The sequence below is a fragment of the Danio aesculapii genome, chromosome 19 (assembly GCF_903798145.1).
Source record: "Danio aesculapii chromosome 19, fDanAes4.1, whole genome shotgun sequence".
Lineage (NCBI taxonomy): Eukaryota > Metazoa > Chordata > Actinopteri > Cypriniformes > Danionidae > Danio > Danio aesculapii.
Window position 1 is genome coordinate 47,474,708 of NC_079453.1, and position 25,763 is coordinate 47,500,470.

General features: G+C 34.2%; 1 protein-coding gene across 1 annotated transcript in view; it reads right to left on the reverse strand.

The window, feature by feature from the left end:
• The window catches only part of csmd3b (CUB and Sushi multiple domains 3b), a 1,051,207-nt gene that overhangs the window by 922,884 nt on the left and 102,560 nt on the right, over nt 1-25,763 (reverse strand). The gene's annotated exons all lie outside the window — the stretch shown is intronic.

Sequence of the window (25,763 nt, forward strand, 5' to 3'; positions counted from 1 at the left end):
TTTCCCTCGCCTCTCTTCTGTACACTTACAGCACATCTCCAGTAGCATCTTTCACAGCCTCGGCCATCAGTCTCTACTCTACTTCTGTCTCACTTTTCTGGGTTGGTGAAATTGCTGCAATAATCTCAAAAACACTTGAACTGTAAATTAACTGAAGGGTAAATCTGCAATAGTTGCTGGAGAATGGAATTAATATACAGTTGAAGTCTGAATTATTAGCCCTCCTATATATTTTTCCCATTCTCTGTTTAACGGTAGGAACATTTGTTCAAGACATTTCCAAACATAATAGTTTTAATAACCCATTTCTAACAACTGATTTCTTTTATCTTTGCCATGATGACAGTAAATGATATTTGACTAGTATTTAACTTAATATGACATTTAAAGGCTTAACTAGGTTAATTAGGTTAAAGTTAGGGTGATTAAACAAGTCATTGTATAACAGTGGTTTGTTTTGCAGACAATCAAGAGAAAAAAATGTTTAAGGGGATAATAATATTTAATAATAAAAAAAAATTGCTTCTATTCTAGTAAAAAAAAAAAAAAAAAATATATATATATATATATTATAGGAAATACTGTAAAAAAAAAATATTTGTCTGTTAAAAATTATTTGGGAAATATTTTAACAAAATTGACAGGAGTGCGAATAATTTTGACTTCAACTGTACACAGGCCCGGGGCCAGGATTTCATGCCTGAGGGGGCATTTTAATCTTATAAGGGGTGGTGACTGATTTTGGTCCCTCTTGTTCCTTTCATTTAGGCTATTTATTCTCTTATTTATTATTACTTTGGCAGTAATATACTTTTTATGGTAATAATAATACGCACAGTTGTGCTATTACTAATTTTATCAATGAAGATTACGCAAAGATACCGTTTACATAAACACAGACTGATCATGGCTTCAGCGCCAAACGAGTTGTTTAAATTATATTTTATTCTCCTTATTTCTTTCAGTTTTCTTTCAAATAATATAATAGTTTAAAGGTAAAAATAAAAATTTATGTCAGGCTGTCATAAGTGTTTTTTTTTGTTGTTTTTTTTGCATTTATAAAAATGCCACCATAAACCATTATGCTATATATACGCCTACCCATATTTTATTAATTTATTTAGCCTACTAAATTCAGCTACTTTAACTTGTTTTCAGGTTATATTTTCATTTTTAGAGCCATGAGCTACAAGTCAAAATAAAATCAATATGCTAACTGTATTTTAGCTGATAAAATAGGTCTGCAATTTATTTTCTGGTGTTTGCACAAGCAAACAGTATAGACTAAATGACATATTTTTTTAAAAGATTATCTTTCAGCATACTTGCAGCGCAGGTTGATCCGCAGCAAATCCACTTACTCACACACTATATATCTATTTCATTTTTAAATTAAAAAGGCATTTTTAAGTGTCCTAACTCGACTGCTGCTGCATGTTGGGATGTTTCTTTACACAACTGTTAAAGTGCTCTTTAGCGATGTCAAAATTAAAGCAAATGTTTTAAGGGTTCTGCGTTTTGTCAATTTTATAGCTTAAATTTAATAATATTAATAACAATGAATATAATAAATTATAATATTAATTATAGTGTAGACTACTGTGGGACTTTTCAGTGTCCGACTAAACATTTTTATTAGACTACTATAATATTAAATCCGAACTGAAAAAACGAATGTGAAAATGACTGGCAGTTGCGTCTCTGCTAAAATTAATTTAACGGCAAATTTCTTTTGCGTTTTTTCCCTTTAGAGCTCAAGAGAGTTGTATTTAAAGAATTAGTTAACCAACATGTAATGAATTAGGCTGCTCGCCTTCACGTCATCCACTTGTCCAGTTTTCGCCCGTGTGAGATAAGAGTGCACCTCTGTGTGCGTTTATACACACACCCTGACCTGACGTGGGGACCAGATCTCTGGACTATTGATTTAATTTCACAATTTTCATAACTGAATTGTTTATTCATAATATAAAATATCTATCTATTTGTGTTTTGAAGATTGGAATGACGGAAGTGTTGTAATTAATGACAGAAATAATTCTTAATTTTGAGTGAACTAATCCTTTATAAAAACTGAGAGGGCACTTATTCTTTCTGAGGAGGCAATGCCAGGCCTGACTGTACATTACTAAACAAATAGAATGCGTGCCATATTGTTTCTATAACTTTCAAATGAATAGTGAATTTTAACTTGTACTGTAACTCCTATGAGCATGACCTTCACATAATGTCATCACAAGGCTCACTGGCACAGTGCAAGAGCTCCTGGCATTTATCAAAACAGCTGGATATTAGGCCTAAATCTTAACCCCTGCAAAATAAAAAGCCTCCAAACCAGTGACCTTTACGTCCTTCCCTCCTCAAACTAAGCTATTTTCACGTCCTTGAATGCTACCCTACAAAAACAGCATTCTGTCAGATTTTGAGTGCTTTCATATCATTCCACGCTTGTATGTGGTTATAGAGAGTACAGTAGAGTACAAAAGTGTTTAATTACATCCAATGCTACAGGTTACAATGACTGGGAAACTCCAAAAATAAAACACATGCAAAGGCATACAAGCTCAAAATATACTGGTATTTATATACTTGTGGGGACATTTGTCTGCTTCTAACTGAGGGCTGTTTATGCTAATGAGGGAGAGATGGGCACTAATGCGTGGGGCTTTTAATAATAATAATAATAATAATAATAATAATAATAATAATAATAATAATAATAATAATAATAATAATAATAATAATGATAATAGGGGCAATGCAGTGGCGCAGTAGGTAGTGCTGTCGCCTCGCAGCAAGAAGGTCGCTGGTTCGAGCCTCGGCCGTATCAGTTGGTGTTTCTGTGCGGAGTTTGCATTTTCTCCCTGCGTTCGCGTGGGTTTCCTCCGGGTGCTCCGGTTTCCCCCCACAGTCCAAAGACATGTGGTACAGGTTAATTGGGTAGGGTAAATTGTCCGTAGTGTATGTGTGTGTGAATAAGTGTGTATGTGTTTCCCAGTGATGGGTTGCAGCTGGAAGGGCATCCGCTGCATAAAACAAATGCTGGATGAGTTGGCGGTTTATTCTGCTGTGGCAACCCCAGATTAATAAATGGACTAAGCCGAAAGGAAAATGAATGAATGAATGAATAATAATAATAATTCCTTATATTCACTTTTCTGGACACTCAAAGGCATACAAGCTCAAAATATACTGGTATTTATATACTTGTGGGGACATTCGTCTGCCTCTAACTGAGAGCTGTTTATGCTAATGAGGGAGAGATGGGCACTAATGGGTGGGGCTTTTAATAATAATAATAATAATAATAATAACAATAATAATAATAATAATAATAATAATAATAATAATAATAATAATAATAATAATAATAACAATAATAATAATAATAATAATAATAATAATAATAATAATAATAATAATAATAATAATAATAATAGTAATAATAATAATAATTCCTTATATTCACTTTTCTGGGCCCTTACTCATCTTTGGGGGAATCTCCTCATGCACCACCAGTGTGCAGCATCCACCTGGCCAGGATGCCGGGGTTAAACCCTTACTCTTTTTCGAAGGACATCCTGGATTTTTAATGACCACAGAGAGTCAGGACCTCAGTTTAACATCTCATCCGAAAGACTCACTGAGCAGATTTTTAACAACCACCACACTGAGCAGTATAGAGTCTAGAGCAGGGCTGTCCAATCTAAGTCCTGAAGGGCCGGTGTTCTGCAAAGTTTAGCTCCAACCCCAATCAGACACACCTGGGCTAGCTAATCAAGCTCTTATAGGCTTTCTAGAAACATCCCTGCAGGTGTGTTGAGGCAAGTTGGAGCTAAAATCTGCAGGACACCAACCCTCCAGGACCGAGATTGGGCACCCCTGGTCTAGAGTACAGAATAGACTGGGGCGTTAGGACCCATACAGATCGCAGGTTGAGCAAACCCTGCTGGTCTCACTAACACCTGCTTAGCTTCAGTGGGCGAGCATGTGAGAGTTGCAGAGAACTACTTTTGTCAATCAAGGTGTTTCTGCAGACTGTTTTTTATCAAGTGTGATTATAAAATAATATGATTAATGACTTTTAATTATTAGAGGCTGGCTATACTTACAAAACGCTACCACACAACTTTGATTAAACCACTTATAATAGTGATTTTTGCATTATACATCAATTTTTTCTTAATGAAACTCATTAAAAATACAGGGAAGGCACAGTAGAAAAAAAAATTACTTATAAATTATATATATATAGTATATAGTATATAATATAATATAGTATATAATATAATATAATATATATATATATATATATATATATATATATATATATATATATATATATATATATATATATATACACACACACATATATACATATATATATTTTGACTTCAACTGTTTATACATATATATAGTACTTTCACTAATGGACATTCACTAATGGAACTGTATATATATACAGTTGAAGTCAGAATTATTATCCCCCCAAAATTATAAGCCCCCCTGTTTATTTTTTCCCCAATTTCTGTTTAACGGAGAGCTGATTTTTTCAACACATTTCTAAACATAATACTTTCAATAACTCATTTCTAATAACTGATTTATTTTATCTTTGCCATGATGACAGTAAATAATATTTGACTAGATATTTTCAAGACACTAATTAGGCAAGTTATTGTATAATGATGGTTTGTTCTGCAGACTATCGGAAAAAAACTACCTCAAAGGGGCTAATATTTTGGCCTTAAAACAAGACTTTCTCTAGAAGAAAAAATATTAAATATTTCAACTATATATACACACACACACACACACACACACACACACACACACACACACACACACACACACACACAAACACACACACACACACGCACAACTGGTCAAAAGTTTGGGGTCAGGTTTTTTTTTTTTTTTAAATAAAATTATTCTGTTCATCAAGGCAGCATTTATTAAATGTAAAATAAAATTGTCAAATTGTTAATTATTTATTAAATATTTATTTATTACTTATTATATGTAGTTTCAAATGAAATAAATAATAAATAATAAAAACCATAACCATAAATAATAATAAAAAAATAATAATAAAATAATTTATAATAATAATAATTAATATTAGAGTGATTTCTGAAGGGTCATGTGACTCTGAAGACTGGAGTAATGAAGCTGAAAATTAATCTTTAAAATCACTGGAATAAATGATCAAATTAAATTATAAACTACTTTTGAACAGTTATTTTATAGTGCAATAACATTTTACAATTTTTACTCTATTTTTGATTAAATAAATGCAAAAAAAAATTGATTTGATAATCTACAGAACACGTTTTTGCTTTAAAGTTTATTGTAAAAGTTGTCATGGAACCAAAGCTTGCAATAAATAAACTTAAATAACCCTTGTTTTCTTCCAGCGCTGATAGCTGTTCATAGAGCAAATGACTGAATGTTATCCAATTCTCCATACGGACTGAATTCCATTCTTTGATTAGAAGTAAAAACTATGTTGAAAATTCCTTTGCAGAGACGACACCTTTGTGCTGCGCTCTTTCCTTTCAAAAACAAAATAAAAGTCCTAAAAAAATGCTGCTGTCATTTAACAAAATGTATCAAATTATAGACATATTACAAAGTAAAAACGACAAATACTGTAAACAAGGGTAAGGAAAGGTTCAGTTACCATGAACTAAACTCAACTGTTAATAAATCATTAACACTGATCCTGTTGAACAGAACAAACCAACAAATTACAGTAAAATGATTAAAATAATCATAACCATTTTATAATAATCACCAGTTATTTGTTCTTCTGTTCCGCTATTGCAGGGCTTTCTTGGCCTTTAAGCTACTCAGTAAGATGCGCTGAGTGCCTATACTTGTTTTGAACAACAAGATGTTAGGCACTTTTGTGATGCCCTCAGCTCTTGGAGTGGTCTTTGAAAATAGGGGAGAGCGGGGGACAAAGTAACATATTTTGGTTTTGGTCAAATAATGAACAAAGTAATGGGGTTAGACAAACCCTACTACCCTATTTTACTATTTACCCCACCTGCGGGGCAAGTTGTAACAGACAGGGGGTTAGTTGTAACACATGCATTTAAAGGCAGATTTCACACAATTAATTTAAATTCTGTTTACTTACAGTACTCACCAGTTGAGAAACACTGTCTTAAGTTAAACTAAAAATCTAAAGGCTAGTGAATCTGCACTGGAGTCCACAGCACTGTCACTGTAATCTACTGTATAAAACAGCACAGGTCTTGATTTAAAGCAGGAGCTGTGGAAGTGAAAAGCGCAGCTGCTCTCCTGCTTTAATAAACCAGTGTCTTGAAGTCAGTGTGAAGCAGCAGCTGTATACTCTAACTTCACCTCTGGCCTGCTGTGCATCTCCACCAATTGTGTTTTACTGCACTGGACCATCTTTCCCTCTAGAACAACCCTCTGTGACCTTAAATTCAATGAAGGAAAGCTCTGGTGTGAATTGAGCTCTATATCTGGCACTCTTTTACATCCAATGACGTCCCCAGCTCTTGTCCTCTGAGGCCTTAAATCACTGTATACTTTAAAGGGATAGTTCCCCCTCAAAAAATTAAAGTATGCTCACTACCTTCAAGTGATTTCAAAGCTTTATGAGTTACTTTATTCTGTTGAACACTAATGAAGGTATTTTGGAGAAAGAAGGAAACCTGTAACCATTGAATTCCATTAGAAACGAATACTATGGAAGTCAATGGTTACCTGTTCTCCACTTTTTTCCTTTTCTGCATAGCTAAAAACCTGTAACCACTGACTTGCATTAAAAATTGTGTTCTATGAAAGTCAATAGTTACCAGATTTAAGCATTCTTCAAAATATCTTCTTTAGTGTTCAACAGAGGAAGAAAACTCAACAGGTTTGAAACAAGTAAAAAGTGAGTAAAGCAGGACTTTTGTTGTTGTCGAGTGAACTATTCCTTTAAATTATCATGTTTCAGGGTTTGAAGTCTTCAAATAAGCAGGAGCGCATACATTAAATCTAAAGAGATTTCAAAATGAATACTATTTTATTCTATTGAACACTAAAGAAGGTATTTTAAATGCTGAAAACCTGTAACCATTGACTTACATGAGAAACGAATACTATGGAAGTCAACGGTTAACGGTATATATATATATATATATATATATATATATATATTGATATTATTATCTTTTTTAATATATATATATATATATATAAATATTATTATCTTTTTTATTATATATATATATATATATATTAATATTATTATCTTTTTTAATATATATATATATATATATATATATATATATATATATATATATATATATATATATATATATATATATATATATATATATATATATATATATTAATATTATTATCTTTATATATATATATATATATATATATATATATATATTAATATTATTATCTTTATATATATATATTAATATTATTATCTTTTTTAAAAATATATATATTAATATTATTATCTTTTTATATATATAAATTAATATTATTATCTTTTTAAAAAATATATATATATTAATATTATTATCTTTTTATATATATATTAATATTATTATCTTTTTTTAAAATATATATATTAATATTATTATCTTTTTTAAAAATATATATATTAATATTATTATCTTTATATATATATATATATATATATATATATATATATATATATATATATATATATATATATATATATATATATATATATATATATATATATATATATATATATATATATATACAGTTGAAGTCAGAATTATTAGCCCCCCTTTGAATTTTTTTTTCTTTTTAAATATTTTCCCAAATGATGTTTAACAGAGCAAGGAAATTTTCACAGTATGTCGAATATTTTTTCTTCTGGAGAAAGTCATATTTGTTTTATTTCGGCTAGAATAAAAGCAGTTTAAAATTTTTAACCATTTTAAGGTCAAATTTATTAGCCACTTTAAGCAATTTTTAATACAAAAAAATACATTAAAATAATTAATAAATTAAAACTTCAATTATTTTAAATAATTAAAAATAAATTAGTATTTTGAAGAAAGATGAAAACCTGTAACCATTTACTTCCTTGGAAAAATGAATACTATGGAAGTCAATGGTTTCCGTTTTTCTGCATTTTTAAAATGATCTTTTTTAGTGTTCAACAGAAGAAACTCTAACAGATTTGAAACAAGTACAAATTTAGTAAATGATGACAGATTTTTTTGAGTGAACTATTCCTTTAAATTTCCATATTTCAGGGTTTGAAGTCTTCAAGTAAGCATTGGCGCATACAGTAAATCTGAAGAAAATATTTCATAATTAAAACTATTTTATTCTATTGAACACTAAAGAAGGTATTTTGAAGAATGCTGAAAACCTGTAACCATTGACTTGCATGAAACATGAATACTATGGAAGTCAACGATTACGGGTTTTCAGCATTCTTCAAAATATCTTCTTCAGTGTTCAACAGTAGAATGGAAATGAAACAGGTTTGAAACAAGTAAAAAGTGAGCAAATAATTATTTATTTTTTGTTGTTGAGTACAGTAAATCTGAAGATATTTCATAAAACTATTTTTTTATTCTATTTAACACTAAAAAAGGTATTTTGAAGAAAGCTAAAAATGAATGGAAGTCAATTATTTACCGGTTTTCAACATTCTTCAAAATATCTAAAAGGAAAGTGCAGTGCTATTCTGTTAGATAGTCATTTGATGTTATGGGAAATTATTTAACAAAATGGCTAAATAATTAAAAAACACTAAAATTGTGCTATAATACACATATACAGCTGAAGTCAGAATTATTAGCCCCCTTTGATTTTTTTTTCTTTTTGAAATTTTCCCAAATAATGTTTAACAGAGCAAGGAAATTTTCACAGTATGTCTGATAATATTTTGTCTTCTGGAGAAAGTCTTATTTATTTTATTTCGGCAAGAATTAAGGCAGTTTTAAAACCATTTCATGAATCATTTTAAGGTCAAATTTATTAGCCCCTTTAAGCTATTTTTATACAAATACTACATTAAAATAATTAATAAATTAAAACTTCAATTTTTTTAATAAATTAGTATTTTGAAGAAAGATGAAAACCTGTAACCATTTACTTTTATGGAAAAAATGAATACTATGGAAGTCAGTGGTTACCGGTTTTCAGCATTCTTCAAAATATCTTCTTTAGTGTTGAACAGAAGAACGGAAATCAAACTGGTTTGTAAAAAGTATAATATATTTATCACTTTATATATATTTATAGATTAAAAATGCTATATTTTTTGAGTGAACTATCCGTTTAAATTTTCATATCGAAGTCTTCAAATACAGTAAATCTCCAGATATTCCATATTTAAAACTATTTCAATAAGCATAAAAATCTGATGCAAAGAAAACGTACGTTTCTTGAAAAAGGGTGACAGGATTTGCAAAGAAAGACATGCGAGGTGTCAAGAGCTGTGTAGCAGCTGTGTCGACTCAAGGACTAAAATGCGTATTGTGTATCTGTAAGAGAGATGTGGAAATAAAAGGAGACAAATGGGGGAGGCTATTGTGACTACATCAAATACGTGACTCACTCCTTCAAAGATCCATGCTGGAGAATCACATTCACACTTGTGGAGACAAAAGAGCCAACATTCATTATTGTGTAAGACGCTGAATGAAAGAGAAGTTGTCTAGTGCTATTCTGTCAGATAATCATTTGATTTTGTGCGAAATTATTTGAGAAAATGGCTAAATAATTAAAAAAGCACACTAAAATGGTGCTGGGCGGCACGTTGGCTTAGTGGTTAGCACTTTTGGCTCAGAGCAAGAAGGTCGCTGGTTCAAGTCCTAGCTGGGTTAGTTGGCATTTCTGTGTTGAGTTGTGGATGTTCTCCCCGTGTTGGTGTGGGTTTCTTCCGGGTGCTCCCGTTTCCCCCACAGTCCAAACACATGTGCTATAGGTGAGCTGAATAAATTAAATTGGTTATATGAGTGTGTGTGAATGAGTGTATGGTTGTTTCCCAGTACAGGGTTGTGGCTTTAAGGGCATCCGCTGTGTAAAACATATGCTGGATAAGATAGTGGTTCATTCAACTGTGGTGACCCCTGATAAATAAGGGACTAAGCCAAAGGAAAATGAATGAATGAATAAATAAAATGGTGCTGTTATCGTCAACAAACAAGTTGGTATTAAATTATAGATATTATAGATATTATTATAGATATTATATATTACAAAGGATCCCAAGTGACTATATATATCCTCATTTCCTCTACAACTATCTTCGTCTGGAAGAAACCCCCCTCCTCTCCTTCTTCCACCTTTATTAGGAATGGGCGGCACGGTGGCCCAGTGACTAGCACGTTTGCCTCACAGCAAGAATACCAATGGCGTTGGGTCTTCACTGGGCCATCTGGTGTTCCTGTGCGGAGTTTGCATGTTCTCCGTGTGGGTTTCCCCCGGGTTCCCTGGTTTCCTCCCACCATCCAAATGTGCTCTATATTATAGATAAAATAAGCCTAAATCTTTTTCTAATGTCTTACTCTCAGGAAGTTCACCTTGGCCTCAGCAGCGGGGGAGTTTCAGATCGACCTGAGCTCAGTCTCCCCTCGCCCTGTGAAAGGAGGGAGCCCTGGGCTCGAGGATACCTTGAGCTCAGGGCTCTCTCCCGGGACAGCACGCCAAACAAGCTATGTATAAATCGTGAGCTAAGTGTGAACTCTTGAAATCTAGAAGAGTTGCCAAGGCATCTATTCTGAATTCAATGGGTTTAAGTCCTAAAATCACTGAAATTTATTAATGAATTGTTTTATAAGAACTATTTAAACTATCAAAGTGAATTCAAGGATGTGGTGCACATCAATAAAATCGACACATCGAAAAAAATGTTCAATACTTCTAATCATTTTGAAACTGATAAATGGGTGAAATTAAAGATGAAATAAGCTATGTTGTATACATAACACACTTATATTTAAGTTTTACAATGTCTTCTCTCTATTAAACGTCACTTTTTAAAATTTCAGAAAAAGACTCATTATTTTGTCTTCAAATGTGTACATGTGTTCATTCTGTCAGGAACATAGACTGTAAAAAAACATGGATGTAATATCCGTGAAGTCACCCATAGGTGTCTAAAAAATGCTGCTTGCTGCTTGGACCAGAAATCAGGAAAAAATTGCTTAAGGGGGCCAATAATATTGACCTTAAAATGATAAAAAAAAAAAAAAAAAAAAACTACCTTTATTTTGGCCGAAATAAAACAAATATCGCCTCACAGCAAGAAGGTTGCTGGTTTGAGCCCCGGCTGGTCAGTTGGCATTTCTCTGTGGAGTTTGCATGTTCTCCCTGTGTTGGCGTGGGTTTCCTAAAACTAAATTGGCTATGGTGTATGAGTGTTTGTGTGTGAATGACTGTGTATGAGAGTTTTTCAGTGATAGGTTGCAGCTGGAAGAGCATCCGCTGTGTAAAACGTGCTGGATAATTTGCCGGTTCATTCCGCTGTGGCGACCCCTGATTAATAAAGGGACTAAGCCGAAAGAAAATGAATGAATGAATGAATGAACTTCTAATCATTTTTATTAACTGATAAATGGATGAAATCACTTTTTTTTTTTTTTTTACATTTACTTATTTAATTTAACTTTTAAAAAGTCTTCTCTTATTAAACATCAATTCCTAAAATTTTACAAAAGGACTCATTATTTTGTCTTCAAATGTGGACAGTCAAGCCCAAACTAATTATTTTATATTTTTCCCCAATTTCTGTTAAACGGAGCGATATTTTTTCAGCACATTTCTAAACAATCGCTGATGTTTTTGACGGTCTTTTGAAGATTTAGCCGTTGGTGACGACGTTACATTGGGTTAGTGTCTGCTTTTATATTTGGTGTCAGATTAATATTTGCTGGTAGGGAAAATCTACTCGTTCACTTCTGCTATTTATACTTTGATTTGCATTTCAATTTATTTATTTTTTCCACTTAACTGCAAATTAGAATAGAAACGGTATAAAAAGCGCACAAACATACTGACAGTTATAGGTGCTGTACATTGTTATGGGTCAATGATGCTAATATTCCAACACAATCTCACAGCAATTCGTAACTTTTTGATTTAGTGGCTAATTCGTACGAATTCGTACGATCTAATTCGTACAGTTTAGTATGATTTGCTCATCCCCCAATGACGGTTGGGTTTAGGGGTGGGGTTAGGTGCCACACCTCCTTTTTAAAATCGCACAATTTCGTACGACTGAATTAGCCACTAAACTGACAAAACGTAAAATACTTACGTTTTCTCGTGAGATCAGGCTGAATATTCGGCACAAATCCATCAATTTCCCCTTTCTAGCTGTTTTTTTCTATGAATAAATTATAGAAGCACCATCCATGCGTGTTTCCTCGTCGGTTAGTAACGCTATATTTCATTGCACAACAATTAATCTATCAGGCTTTTCGGCTAAAAAAGAGAAATCACGGTTTAATTAGTTATTATTAGATTATTTGTAAATGTCACCTCTCCTGCTGTGCATGAACTAAGCTGTTGAATGGTCAGCGTATGAGGCGGCTAGGCTAAGCAAGCTTCAATTTAATTTTATTGATTAAATTATTTTCTAATCAGTTGCGTATTGTGTCATGAATATACCCCTGTAATGCATACTGCAGTCCCTTTTGTCTGGCTTTCTCGAATATCTCACCTGTTCGCCAAAAATAATTAATTATATCCCTGGCAATGTCTGACACCAGCGCATACATATTTTAATAGACATGCCAGGCATGAAAGCTTGACAGGCGTAGCAACAGTAACTAAGGAGGGTCAATTATGGGAAACTTCTATACTGAAGTTAGTGAGACTAGTGAGACTATGATTTATTACATACTGTAAATGCTACTGTAAATCAAGTGATTAGTGTAATAGCCAACGATCCTCCTGAAATTCATTAACACCGTGTCGTTTACATACTCAAATCAATATAATGTGACCTATGCAATCTGTAAGGCATCCTGGAGTTTCTAATCAGAGCTTGAAGAGCGTTTTGAAGTAATCAAAGGGCCATATTCTGAATCTCCTCCTCTCATCCGCTGCTAAAAACCCCAGTGGATCTTTAGCACAACAACTTGAGGCAGCTTTCCCACGAAGACGAGCTGGGCAGTTTCTTTGTACTAAGAGAGACGAGCAAATTACAGTCGCGGCTGAAATAAAATCCACTCTTATAGCTGATGTTTCTCTAGCTTTTCAAAGGTACCATTACAAAGAGTTTCAGAGGATGCAGCTGCATTTACTCTTTTGATCCTGCTCAATTACCGCCAGGACAAGGATAGACAGACAATTGGCGGATCCCAGCTGAGAAAAAGCCCATGTGAATCATGAAAGTACACTTGGGCTTTGGATAAACTATTAGGTTCCAGTGGTTGACAGTAAAGACTGGTACTTCACTATTGTACTTTAGTACATAGTATAAGCATCTATACTTACTAGTATCAGAGTGCATTTATTTTAGAAAACTACTACTTATTACTTTACTACACTCCAAAACTAAATATTGTACTTTTTTTACTTCACTACATTTCCTAAATGAGACAAGATGGTGGCTTTAATTCATGAAGTGGACTAACATTTGCTTACAAGTCAACAATTCACTGATTTAAATGATCCATTAAGAGTGAGTCTCCGGTAAACAATTCACTGATTTAATGATTCATTCAGAGCGAGTCTCCGGTAAACAACTCACAGATTTAAAGGATTCATTTAGAGTAAGTCTCCGGCAAACAACTCACTGATTTAAATGATTCATTCAAAGTGAGTCTCCGGTAAACAACTCACTGATTTAAATGATTTATTCAGAGTGAGTCTCCAGTAAACAACTCACTGATTTAAATGATCCATTCAGCGTGAGTCTTCAGTAAACAACTCACTGATTAAAATGATCCATTCAGCATGAGTCTTCAGTAAACAACTCACTGATATAAATGATCCATTCAGCGTGAGTCTTCAGTAAACAACTCACTGATTTAAATGATCTATTCAAGTGAGTCTCCATGTAAACAACTGACTGATTTAAGTGATTCATTAAGAGTGAGTCTCCGGTACCAACTCACAGATTTAAATGATCCAATCAGAGTGAGTCTCCGGTAAACAACTCACTGATTTAAATGATTCATTCAGAGGGAGTCTCCGGCAAACAACTCACAGATTTAAATGATCCATTCAGAGTGAGTCTCCGGTAAACAACTCACTGATTTAAATGATACATTCAGAGTGAGTCACCGGCAAACAACTCACAGATTTAAATGATCCACTTAGAGTGAGTCTCCGGTAAACAACTCACTTAATGAATTAAGTGATTCATTAAGAGTGAGTCTCTGGTAAACAACTCACTGATTTAAATGATCAATTTAGCATGAGTCTTCGGTAAAAAACTCACTGATTTAAATGATTCATTCAGAGTGAGTCTCTGTTATTCTACTCAAATGATGAGATCTGATTGAATCTCCAGTAAACAACTCACTGATTGAAGTGATCTGTTCAGAGTGATTCTCTGGTAAAAAACTCACAGATTCAATTGATTCATTTAGGGTGAGCCACTAGGAAACAACTCAGTGATTGAACTGATCGGTTCAGAGTGAGTCTCCAGTAAACAAATCACTGATTTAAATAATCACTTCAGAGTGAGCCTCCACTAAACAACTCATTCATTCAGATGATTCGTTTAGGAGTGAGTCTCCAGTAAACAACTCACTGATTCACATGATTCGTTGAAAAATAAGTCTCCAGTAAACAACTCATTGATTCCGATGATTCATTCAGGAGTGAGTCTCCAGGAGACAACAACTGACCGATTTAAATAATCACTTCAGAGTGAGCGTTAACAACTCACTAATTAAAGTGATTCGTTCATAGTGAGCCTCCAGTAAACAACTCACAGATTCAAATGATTCATTCAGGGTGAGACACCAGAGCTCACTGATTCAAATAATCACTTCAGAGTGAGCCTCTGTTACTCAGTGACTCAACCGATCAGTTCTAATTGAATCTCCAGTAAATAACTCATTGGTTCAGATGATTCGTTCAGAAGTGAGTCTCCAATAAACAACTGACTGATTCAAATAATCACTTCAGAGTGAGCCTCCAGTAAACATCTCATTGATTCAGATGATTCATTCAGGAGTGAACCTCCAGTAAACAACTCACTGATTCAAATAAGCACTTCAGAGTGAGCCTCCAGTAAACAACTTACAGATTCAAATGATTCATTCAGGGTGAGTCACCAATTAACAACTCACTGATTGAAGGGATCTGTTCAGAGAGAGTCTCTGGTGAATAACTCTTTGAATCCACTGATTCATTCAAGAGTGAGTGCTGAATTTGTGTATTTCATCCACAACTGCTATTACAGGAAGCCTCCAGTAAAAACCATCATTCCAAGGCTAAACTTCGACCTTCCCAAGAGCGCAGGCTTTCAGAGTAACACTACCAGACATTGTGTGAATTGAAGCTACATCATGACACAATCATCGACACTTGATCTACCGATGCCTCTGCAGCCATTACAGCAAACACTACGCCTGTGGCTATCCGTAGCACACTTATCACTTATTCAGCTCCTGAAGTCTTACTGGCATGTCAGCATGTCACGAGGCCATTGTTGCTGCTTCATTACAGTGACTAACCTACGGTGGATCATTGGTACTGTAGTCTGGGAGCAGAGCGAGGCTGTCACTGCAGGTCTGTCACAGCAGGACAGCGCTGATACGGCTCATCTGAAGGACTGAGCACACAATGAGATGCTGCAACACAAAGAGCTTCATTTCCATACAGCTTGGCTTCAAGAGAATAGAAATCTATGCTTTTTAGAGGATACCTTTTGAGCTTTGAATCGAGTCTGTAGCTATACCCTAAAAATCAAAACCCTAGTCTTTGATTCTTCCATTTGTATGCTCTTCTCTATATGCATGTCCATGAGTTAAAGGTCTGTTTTTATTATTATTCTGTTACTGCATCTCATAGAGGACAGTACCAACATTTAGCACTGTAATACATCAAACGCAATCCTTTTGGAGCCACCAAATGTCAATAAGTTTAAACTTATATAGAGAAAAGCTTGCATAAACAACTCACTGATTTAAATGATCCATTCAGTGTGAGTCTTCAGTAAACAACTCACTGATTTAAATGATCCATTCACCGTGAGTCTTCAGTAAACAACTCACTGATTTAAATTATCTATTGAAGTGAGTCTCCATGTCAACAACTGACTGATTTAAGTGATTCATTAAGAGTGAGTCTCCGGTAAACAAATCACTGATTTAAATGATTCATTCAGAGTGAGTCTCCGGTAAACAACTCACTGGTTTAAATGATTCATTCAGAGTGAGTCTCCGGTAAACAACTCACTGATTTAAATGATTCATTCAAAGTGAGTCTCCGGTAAACAACTCACTGATTTAAATGATCCATTCAGAGTGAGTCTCCGGTAAACAACTCACTGATTTAAATGATTCATTCAGAGTGAGTCTCCGGCAAACAACTCACAGATTTAAATGATCCATTCAGAGTAAGTCTCCGGTAAACAACTCACTGATTTAAATGATCTATTCAAGTGAGTCTCCATATAAACAACTGACTGATTTAAATGATTCATTAAGAGTGAGTCTCCGGTAAACAAATCACTGATTTAAATGATTCATTCAGAGTGAGTCTCCGGTAAACAACTCACTGATTTAAATGATTCATTCAGAGTGAGTCTCCGGTAAACAACTCACTGATTTAAATGATTCATTCAAAGTGAGTCTCAGGTAAACAACTCACTGATGATATGCTCTTCTCTATATTCATGTCCATGAGTTAAAGGTCTGTTTTTATTATTATTCTGTTACTGCATCTCATAGGGGAGTTATGAAATTTGGCAGAGAGACAGTACCAACATTTAGCACTGTAATGCATCAAATGCAATCCTTTTGGAGCCACCAAATGTCAATAAGTTTAAACTTATGTAGAGAAAAGCTTGCATAAAAGTCTCCAACACTGAAAGAAATGACTTTTTAGTGTAGTCAAATCAAATAAATTGACTCATAGTTTTTAAATTGTAATATTAAGTGTCAAATAGAGCTGCACAATTACTCGAAAAAAGATCGCGATCTCGATTCGACCCCCTAGACCAGTGGTTCCCAAAGTGGGGGTCGTGGGGGACCCCTCGGGGGGGTCGTGGGACAATGAGGAGGGGTTCGCTTGGTGATTTCCAAAAATCTAATTAATTTTATTCAACTATTAGAATGATCATATTTTAATATTTTATCCATAACCTACAGTAGAAAAAAGTAGTTATAGTTATATCGTCACCTTAAAATTATAAGGTTCTATCTGACATTTTTGTCAAAATTGAGTTATTAAATGACTACTTATTTACATTATGGGATGTTTTTTAAGTTGTTTACATTTAAAGACTTTTTATTTAAAAAAAAAAAAAACAAATGTTACACACACACTGTTTGCTATGGAATGCAAAAACTTTGAAGCTTGATATCTCAAAATCATTCAGAACGCAGATAGAGCGGTGACGATATTAAAAAAAATACTTTTTTGTGACCCCTGTGGTGATTCCCTGCTGAAAAATCCAGCTTAAACCAGCCTAGGCTGGTTGGCTGGTTTTAGCTGGTTGACCAGGCTGGTTTTAAAGGGGTTTTGGCAATTTTCAGGCTGGTCAAGCTAGAAAATGACCTGCAAAATCCAGCTAAAACCAGCTTGACCAGTCTGGTTTAAGCTGGACATAGTTGGTTTTGGCTGGTCAAGCTGGTTTTAGCTGGTCATTTTCCAGCCTGTCCAGCTAAGACCAGGCTGGAAATGGAAACCAGCCTGGAAATGGCCAAAACCCCTCTAAAACCAGGCTGGTCAACCAGCTAAAACCAAGCCTAGGCTGGTTTAAGCTGGATTTTTCTGTAGGGTTGTTATATTAAAGACACAGCACATTGATTTTATGGCACCAGGTTAAACCTTTACGGCACTCACGTACATTAAAAATAAATACAGGCCACAACTGAACATGGAGGATGGTCCCCGAGTGGCGTTCTTCAAAATTAAATGATGAATAGTCTTGGGCCTACGGTTATGTGTGCGCCGTTATGTGCAAGGTTTATATATTTATAACCACCTCAGAGGATATTGGGGGTCACGAGTCACTGGCATTGTAATTTTAGGGGTCATGGGCTGAAAAGTTTGGGAACCCCTGCCCTAGACGATCCTAATCCAGCATTTCTACGATTCTGCCAATCATATTTTCAAGTTCGTGAGAGAAGCAAAGGCAGCCGCACAGGTCTTTTCATTGTTTCACATACAATGCTCAGCGACATGGACACCTCCAAATGGTGTTGAAAGAGTCACATACTGTATTTATAAGGTATAATTCACCTACAAATGTCATTTTTGACTTCATATATGCTGAATTCACGGCCGGGAAATCACACGTCACGTGAGCTGCTGAATGTGAGCTGTTATCACAGAGAGGGCGAGCGTGCGCCCTACTTAATGATAGATGCGCGTGCGTCTACTTTAGTAAAAAGAACATGCATAGGCTGTGAGTAACATGTAATAAAGTTGTAAATAATATTCAGTTTGTGGCACACAGTGATCGTTTGAGAGCCACTGGCAAAGTATGAACAGCACTTAGCAGTGAAAACGAAACCGAGAGTGTGCACATCATTTAAATAATTATATGGCATTTTAGAGTTATGATTGCGACAAGCGTTTGATCTGTTTTTACTTTCATAGCGAACACACAGTTGTGCATGAAAATAAATGTTTACAGTGTCAGTATAACTACCCTAGCCTATATAATGTTGATTTTACCAGTGTATTAAATGGTCTAATAATGTTGTCAATGACAGATTGCAAGCATATATCTCAAACATAATAAATCAACATCCGAATTATTATAAGTATAAATAGAATTATTTATAGAAACCAGTAGACCTACACATGACATTATTATTGTTGTTTTACCATAGGTTTGAGAAAAAAACAATAATATTGCCGAATCATATTAAGCTTTATTTTACATCTACAGAATCGTGACAAAATCGTGATCTTTATTTTAAGCAAAAAAATTGCGATTCTCATTTAGCCAGGATAAGCCAAGGATAACTAGAATTTTTAAGTACATACTTATTATTTACACATTACTTCATTTATAAATGAAATGAGTGGAAAGAGTTAAATATTAATATTTACACGTTTACTTCATTTATTAAATGAAATGAGTGGAAAGAGTTAAATATTAATATTTACACGTTTACTTCATTTATTAAATGAAATGAGTGGAAAGAGTTAAATATTAATATTTACACGTTTACTTCATTTATTAAATGAAATGAGTGGAAAGAGTTAAATATTAATATTTACACGTTTACTTCATTTATTAAATGAAATGAGTGGAAAGAGTTAAATATTAATATTTACACGTTTACTTCATTTATTAAATGAAATGAGTGGAAAGAGTTAAATATTAATATTTACACGTTTACTTCATTTACTAAATGAAATGAGTGGAAAGAGTTAAATATTAATATTTACACGTTTACTTAATTTATTAAATGAAAAGAGTGGAAAGAGTTAAATATTAATATTTACACGTTTACTTCATTTATTAAATGAAATGAGTGGAAAGAGTTAAATATTAATATTTACACGTTTACTTCATTTATTAAATGAAATGAGTGGAAAGAGTTAAATATTAATATTTACACGTTTACTTCATTTCTTAAATGAAAAGAGTGGGAAGAGTTAAATATTAATATTTATACAACAGTTCTGTCTGGTTCTTGAATCTGATTGGCTGACTGGCCGGTGCCATATTCTGCAATAGCGGCATTTGTACAGCCTCCTCACTAGTCTGTATTACTCCGCCCACATACATGGACAGAGCAGAGAACACTTTACAGTTTGACAAATATTGCAGCTATTGGACAACATGATGTACTTTTGAGGCTTTTTTTTAGTTGAGAATGTAGTTGTTTAGATTGCAATCATGCAGTTTATTTATAAGGATAGTGCCTATTTTTAATATTTATGATTTCTGAGAGACAGCACGTCGGCGTCCATTAGCCAAAGACGGTTGACGTTGTCTATCCACAAGATGGCGCCAAGACCGCATAATAAGCCCTTGCTTAGATTTAGAAGATTAAAACAGCGTGATTTCTAACTACAGCTGATCAAATCATTATTAAACTGGTAAGTGATATTCTAAGTTGATCTCTCTCTCTTTTGTATAGATTGCAACTATGCAGTTTATTTATAAGGACAGTGCCTATTTTAATACAATTATTTTGCTATCCCGGTTCTCAACAGTGTTATTCAAAGACCTCACCCCGAACACCCCCTAAGTAAGTGAGTGATATTCTAAGTCGATCTCTCTCTCTTGTATGTTGTAGTGCTGTATTTGTACTGATTTACTCGCATCAGGAATGTGTTGTGTTGGCAGAAAGAAATAAGAAATGCCCACTTGTGTTTAGCTTTTTTCTCCTTTTTTCTGGGTTAATTATTGCGATATCCCGATCGCAACAGAGAAATAATGGAGACTGTAACACTGTAAGAATATCTCTGTAGACAGATGGCATTTCATGTCAAGTTCAGCCTTATAATCTTAAAATGTCAACTAAAGCAGCTGTTTTGTCATCACTTACGCTTGAGAATCATTCAAACACTAGCTCTAAAGTGACATTGGAGAATTAATAACGGCTTCTGCTGTTTTGACATCAGCTGCAGATGTGAATGAACGGCGGAAGAAAGTAGTTCCTAATACAAAAGGGTTTTAAGACTCTCAGTGTTTGAGTTTCTTTTTTATATACACGACTGTGCCATCGAATTGTTGTATAAACACAATATCACACCCATAGCAGTGGTATATGGCTGTATATCAGTACTGGTGGGACACTAAGGCAACGCACGCTAAGTCAAGTAAATTTTACATGGTATTGACATTTTAGTAGTTTGAAATAATATAATGTATAGAAAACAGTAGTGTAAAGTAACAAATTACAAATACTCAAACTACTGTAATTGAGCACTTTTTCTCAGAAATTGTAAATTATTAAGTAGTTTTAAAAATGTGTACTTTTACTTTCCCTTGAGTACATTTTCAGTGCAGTATCGGTACTTTTACTCCACTACTTTCCTTCAACCTGCAGTCACTACTTTATTTTTTCTTGTCTATAGAGATAAAAAAAATCTGTCCTGTGTTTCCTATCCAATTATATCACACATACAAGGTAAATCGCCTCATAATGAACAACCTCAAGACAAGGGCGATTTGTTTAGAAGCATTAAAAGTGTCCAAGTAGATGTCCAAAATCTTTACACACACTTACCCAGAGACTGCTTAGATGCATGTCACTGATAAGAAGATGACGGATGTTTACTGTATAATGACTGAAATGGCCTTAAACACACAGCAGGCACAAGAAGTCAACATGACGTCAGACTAATGTTGTACCCCAACGTCATGCATTTTGTTTGGAAATGAAAATGGGGTTGACATCAGAACTCAACGTCAGGCTGGCGTCAATGTCCAACGTCCAACCTAAAATCATCCAAATATCAATGTCTAATGATGTTACAGCTTGATGTTGTGTGGACGTTACCACTATGACGTCTATCAGACGTTGGATTTTGGTTGCCATACCTGACTAATAAACGTCAGTATTTGACGTCAATATGAAGTTGATTTAAGATGTTAACTCAATGTTGAATTTTGGTCACTTTCCAACACAACCTAAAATCAATCAAATATCAACGTCATTTGACGTCATTATTGGACATCAATATAATGTTGTACTTAGACGCTGGCTAGACATTGAATTTTGATCACCTGACATCACAACCTAAATCTAACCTAAATATTAACATCTTATGATGTTGTGTGCCTGCTGGGCAATACTAAATGCACTACAAAATGTTACGATTACACACATCTTACAACAAATTGCATGTAAATGCATCAGCTTTTAACAGTGTAATACTCACTACTCCTGAGTACTTTTAAAAGGGCTACTTTTTACTCATACTTTGTGTAATATTTACAACAGATACTTTTACTCGCACTACATTTTTAGCCAAGTAATGTTACTTTTACTTAAGTATGATTTTTCAGTACTCTTTCCACCACAGATAGGAAATAATATATAGAGAAAGGGGTGTGTAAAATAACAAAAAATGTGGTGTAGTTTATTACAAGGTTATTGTAGCATCCAAAGACGTGGTATATGTGAATTGGGTAAGCTAAATTATCTGTAGTGTATGTGTGTGAATGAGTGTATATAGATGTTTTCCAGTGATGGGTTGCGGCTGGAAGAGCATCCACTGCGTATCATATGCTAGCTAATTTGGCAGTTCATTCCGCTGTGGCAACCCCAGATTAATAAAGGGACTAAGCCGAAAAGAAAAAGAATGAATGATGATGTCTTACTAAAGAGTTATTTTATAGATACTTTACATTTTTATGTGTACATGTATGGATGAAAGGAAATATATTTCCAGCTTTTGCCTTTACTTAAAATAAGTTTTAAAATCACTTAAAGTCATTAAAAATTTATTACGGCAGCTGTGACGATTGTTGGGTGAAAAGATCTGTCCTTTGGCTAGATTCTCATGGCTAGATAGTCTCATTTCAAAACACTTTGTTTGGCCTGTGTGGACTTCGAAGGACTCACCTTTGAAAGTCTGCATGCTTCGAAGGATCGCAGCCTCTGAAATGAGACACAGCTAATATATTGTTTTAAACCAAAAAAAAGACAATAAAAGTATATTTTTTTTCTAGTTTTCAAGGTTAAAAGTTGTTGAAAGAAAGATTAAGGTCTCATAATTCAATTCAAAAGCATAAATAAACAGTTTAGTGGCAAATTTATACAAATACATACTAGTTCAGTCGTATGAAACCCCACCAAACCCCACCCCTAAACTCAACCCTCATTGGGGGGATGAGCAAAATTGCACTAAATTGCATGAATGAAATGATACAAATGTATATGGATATAGCTACTAAATCCAAAAGTTACAAATTGCAGTGAGACATCGCTGCTTTAAGTCATTCATTCATTCATTTTCCTTTGGTTTAGTCTCTTTATTCACCAAGAGTCGCCACCATGGAATGAACCGCCAACTTATCCGGCATATGTTTTATACAGCAAATACCCTTCCAGTTGCAACCCATCACTGGGAAACACAGAAAAAACAGAAATTCAATGAATGAATGATTGAATGAATGAATGAATGAATGAATGAACGAATGAACGAATGAATGAATGAATGAATGAATGAATGAATGAATGAAAAAGTATATGCTGTAATTATTCTTCTACAGAAATACAGTGTATTCCCATATCTGCATTATAAGAGAGACTCAGTATATTCGCTTCTGAGGCTGCCTTATGCAACGCCTTTCTAATGCTATTATCTTCATGTGAGGTTTATTTCACATGAATGTGCAATTCATATACATTTTTTTCCTCAAATAATCAGTGTATGAGTGAGTACGTAATGATATATTGATTTTTAAATGGGTTGAATGTCCTACTATTTTCTTATTACAAAATAGTGCATTTCAGCCTGAAAGAGAATCAATATTTTGTGCTTTGAGCAGGTTCTTCCTTCAGTCTCGGATATCATGTTGAGACGCGGATAGGGAAATGGACTATTCTGTGTCCTTTCTCAGAAAAGGCACAGATGGATAAAACCCTCTGGATTTTTTGAGAGCCTCTTCAAGCCTAGTTCAGTCACACACACACAAATGCATGAGCCAAGACTGAAACCCTTTAGCCTGTGCGTGCACCCACTCCGCTGATGGTAAGAAGATGCTAATGCAAAGTGGGCTAAGTAACAGCATCAGGAAAAAAGGATACTTACTGTTGATTCACATGAAGTAGGCGGAAACCCACTTCTAATTTACAAGTTGGCTCTTTCAGCAAGCCTGTTTACTAAGCAGGTGCATAAAATAACAGTTCGGAACATTTCAAGTAGGATGAAGGCATTGTCAGTGCCATATTGTTTATTGGAGATTTTCTATACAGTTCAAGTCCAAATTATTAGCCCTCCTGTGATTGTTTTTCAAATATTTATTGTTTAACAGAGCAAGGATATTCTTTCATTTATTTCCTCATTTTCCTTCGGCTTAGTACCTTATTTATCAGGGGTCACCACAGCAGAATGAACCACCAACTACTACAGCATACAGCGGATGCCCTTCCAGCCGCAACCCAGAACTAGGAAACACTCAGTGTTAGGGAGTAACTAGTTGCATGTAACAGCGTAATGTAATTTAATTACAAAATAAAAGTAACAGTAATTCGTTACAGTTATTGAGAAAAAAAGGTGTAATTAAATTACAGTTACTTATGAAAATGTTAAAGATTACAAATGGGGTTACATCTAAAAAAGTTCTTTAAAAATCTGGGATATGTTGAATAATATTGATCTGTTGCTTTGGCTGTTTTTGATATGCACCATGCCTTCTGCGAAGGCCATTTAATAAAGCGCTGCTATTCTGATGCTTTTGATTGGTTTTCCGGTTTGAATTTGCGACGCACTTGCCGCTGAAAGCATTAGGCTACTACAACCAGTCTGAGAGCTGCCACCATGGCGAATCATTGCTGGAAATGTAAAAAATATTTCACCCTGAAAAACAGTTCTGTGCAAAATTTGTTTGCCAGCTGTTAAAATACTTTCAACACCAAAGGCTTCAATGTCGAACCTGAGGAAGCATCTGCAGGTATGTAAGCTAGCCTTTCTTTATTTTATAAAAGCAAATGTTTTTGTAGTTATCGTGAGTGTACAGATATAAAAACAGACCCTTTCATTTCGAATCATATGTTATGACAAAGTTATCAATTTGTGAAATTCAGGGCACCAAGACACTCTTCTGGCCAAAGCAATTTAATCACATTAACAGTGTTGGGCAGTAGTAGTGACGCTACTAGCTTAACTACATTTCTCAGTAGCGTGGCAGTAGCGTCGCTACTTTATAAATCAAATAGCTTTTCAGTAGCGAAGCTATTTTATTAGTGAGCGCAGTAGCATCAACACAAGCTACAGTTACCGATTGCGGATCAATAAGTGTCGGCACCGACATTCACAAAGCTGTGAGGCCGGTGTCTAGCCGATTAAAGTAAAGCCATATGATGGCGAGAATGACGATTTCTTCTTCCACCTGTTTTTCAATGGTTGACAACAAATTTTTTGGTGCGTTACTGCCACCTCTCACTCTGGTCGGTGACGTCGCCAACCAATTAGGATAACACGAGAAATATGCTTGATGGAAAGATGACTGAGGGAGAGGAGGTCTCTCTCTCTCTCTCTCTCTCTCTCTCTCTCACTCTCTCTCTCTCTCTCTCTCTCTCTCTCTCTCTCTCTCTATATATATATATATATAAATATATATATACTATTGGTAATTACTATTAGTTCATGATAGTTACTAATGATACTACATGATGTAGTTTAATTTATTAATGAAGATTTGTAAGAATATATACAATATGCAAATTTTGATTTTGTAACAACAGTAAACAATTTTTTTTTGTTATAAATGGGGCCAAACAGAATCTGCGGATATTTTTTGCTACTTCTGCGCAGAACTTTGTTGAAAATCTGCGGATTTACGGTGAATGATTTTAGGAGTATCGTAACTAAAACCTTAATGTATAAAATAAAAAGTAATACATTTTTTAACTTTTATTTAATGTTTACAATGCAAATCCAATTAGATCCACTTTAATTGGTAA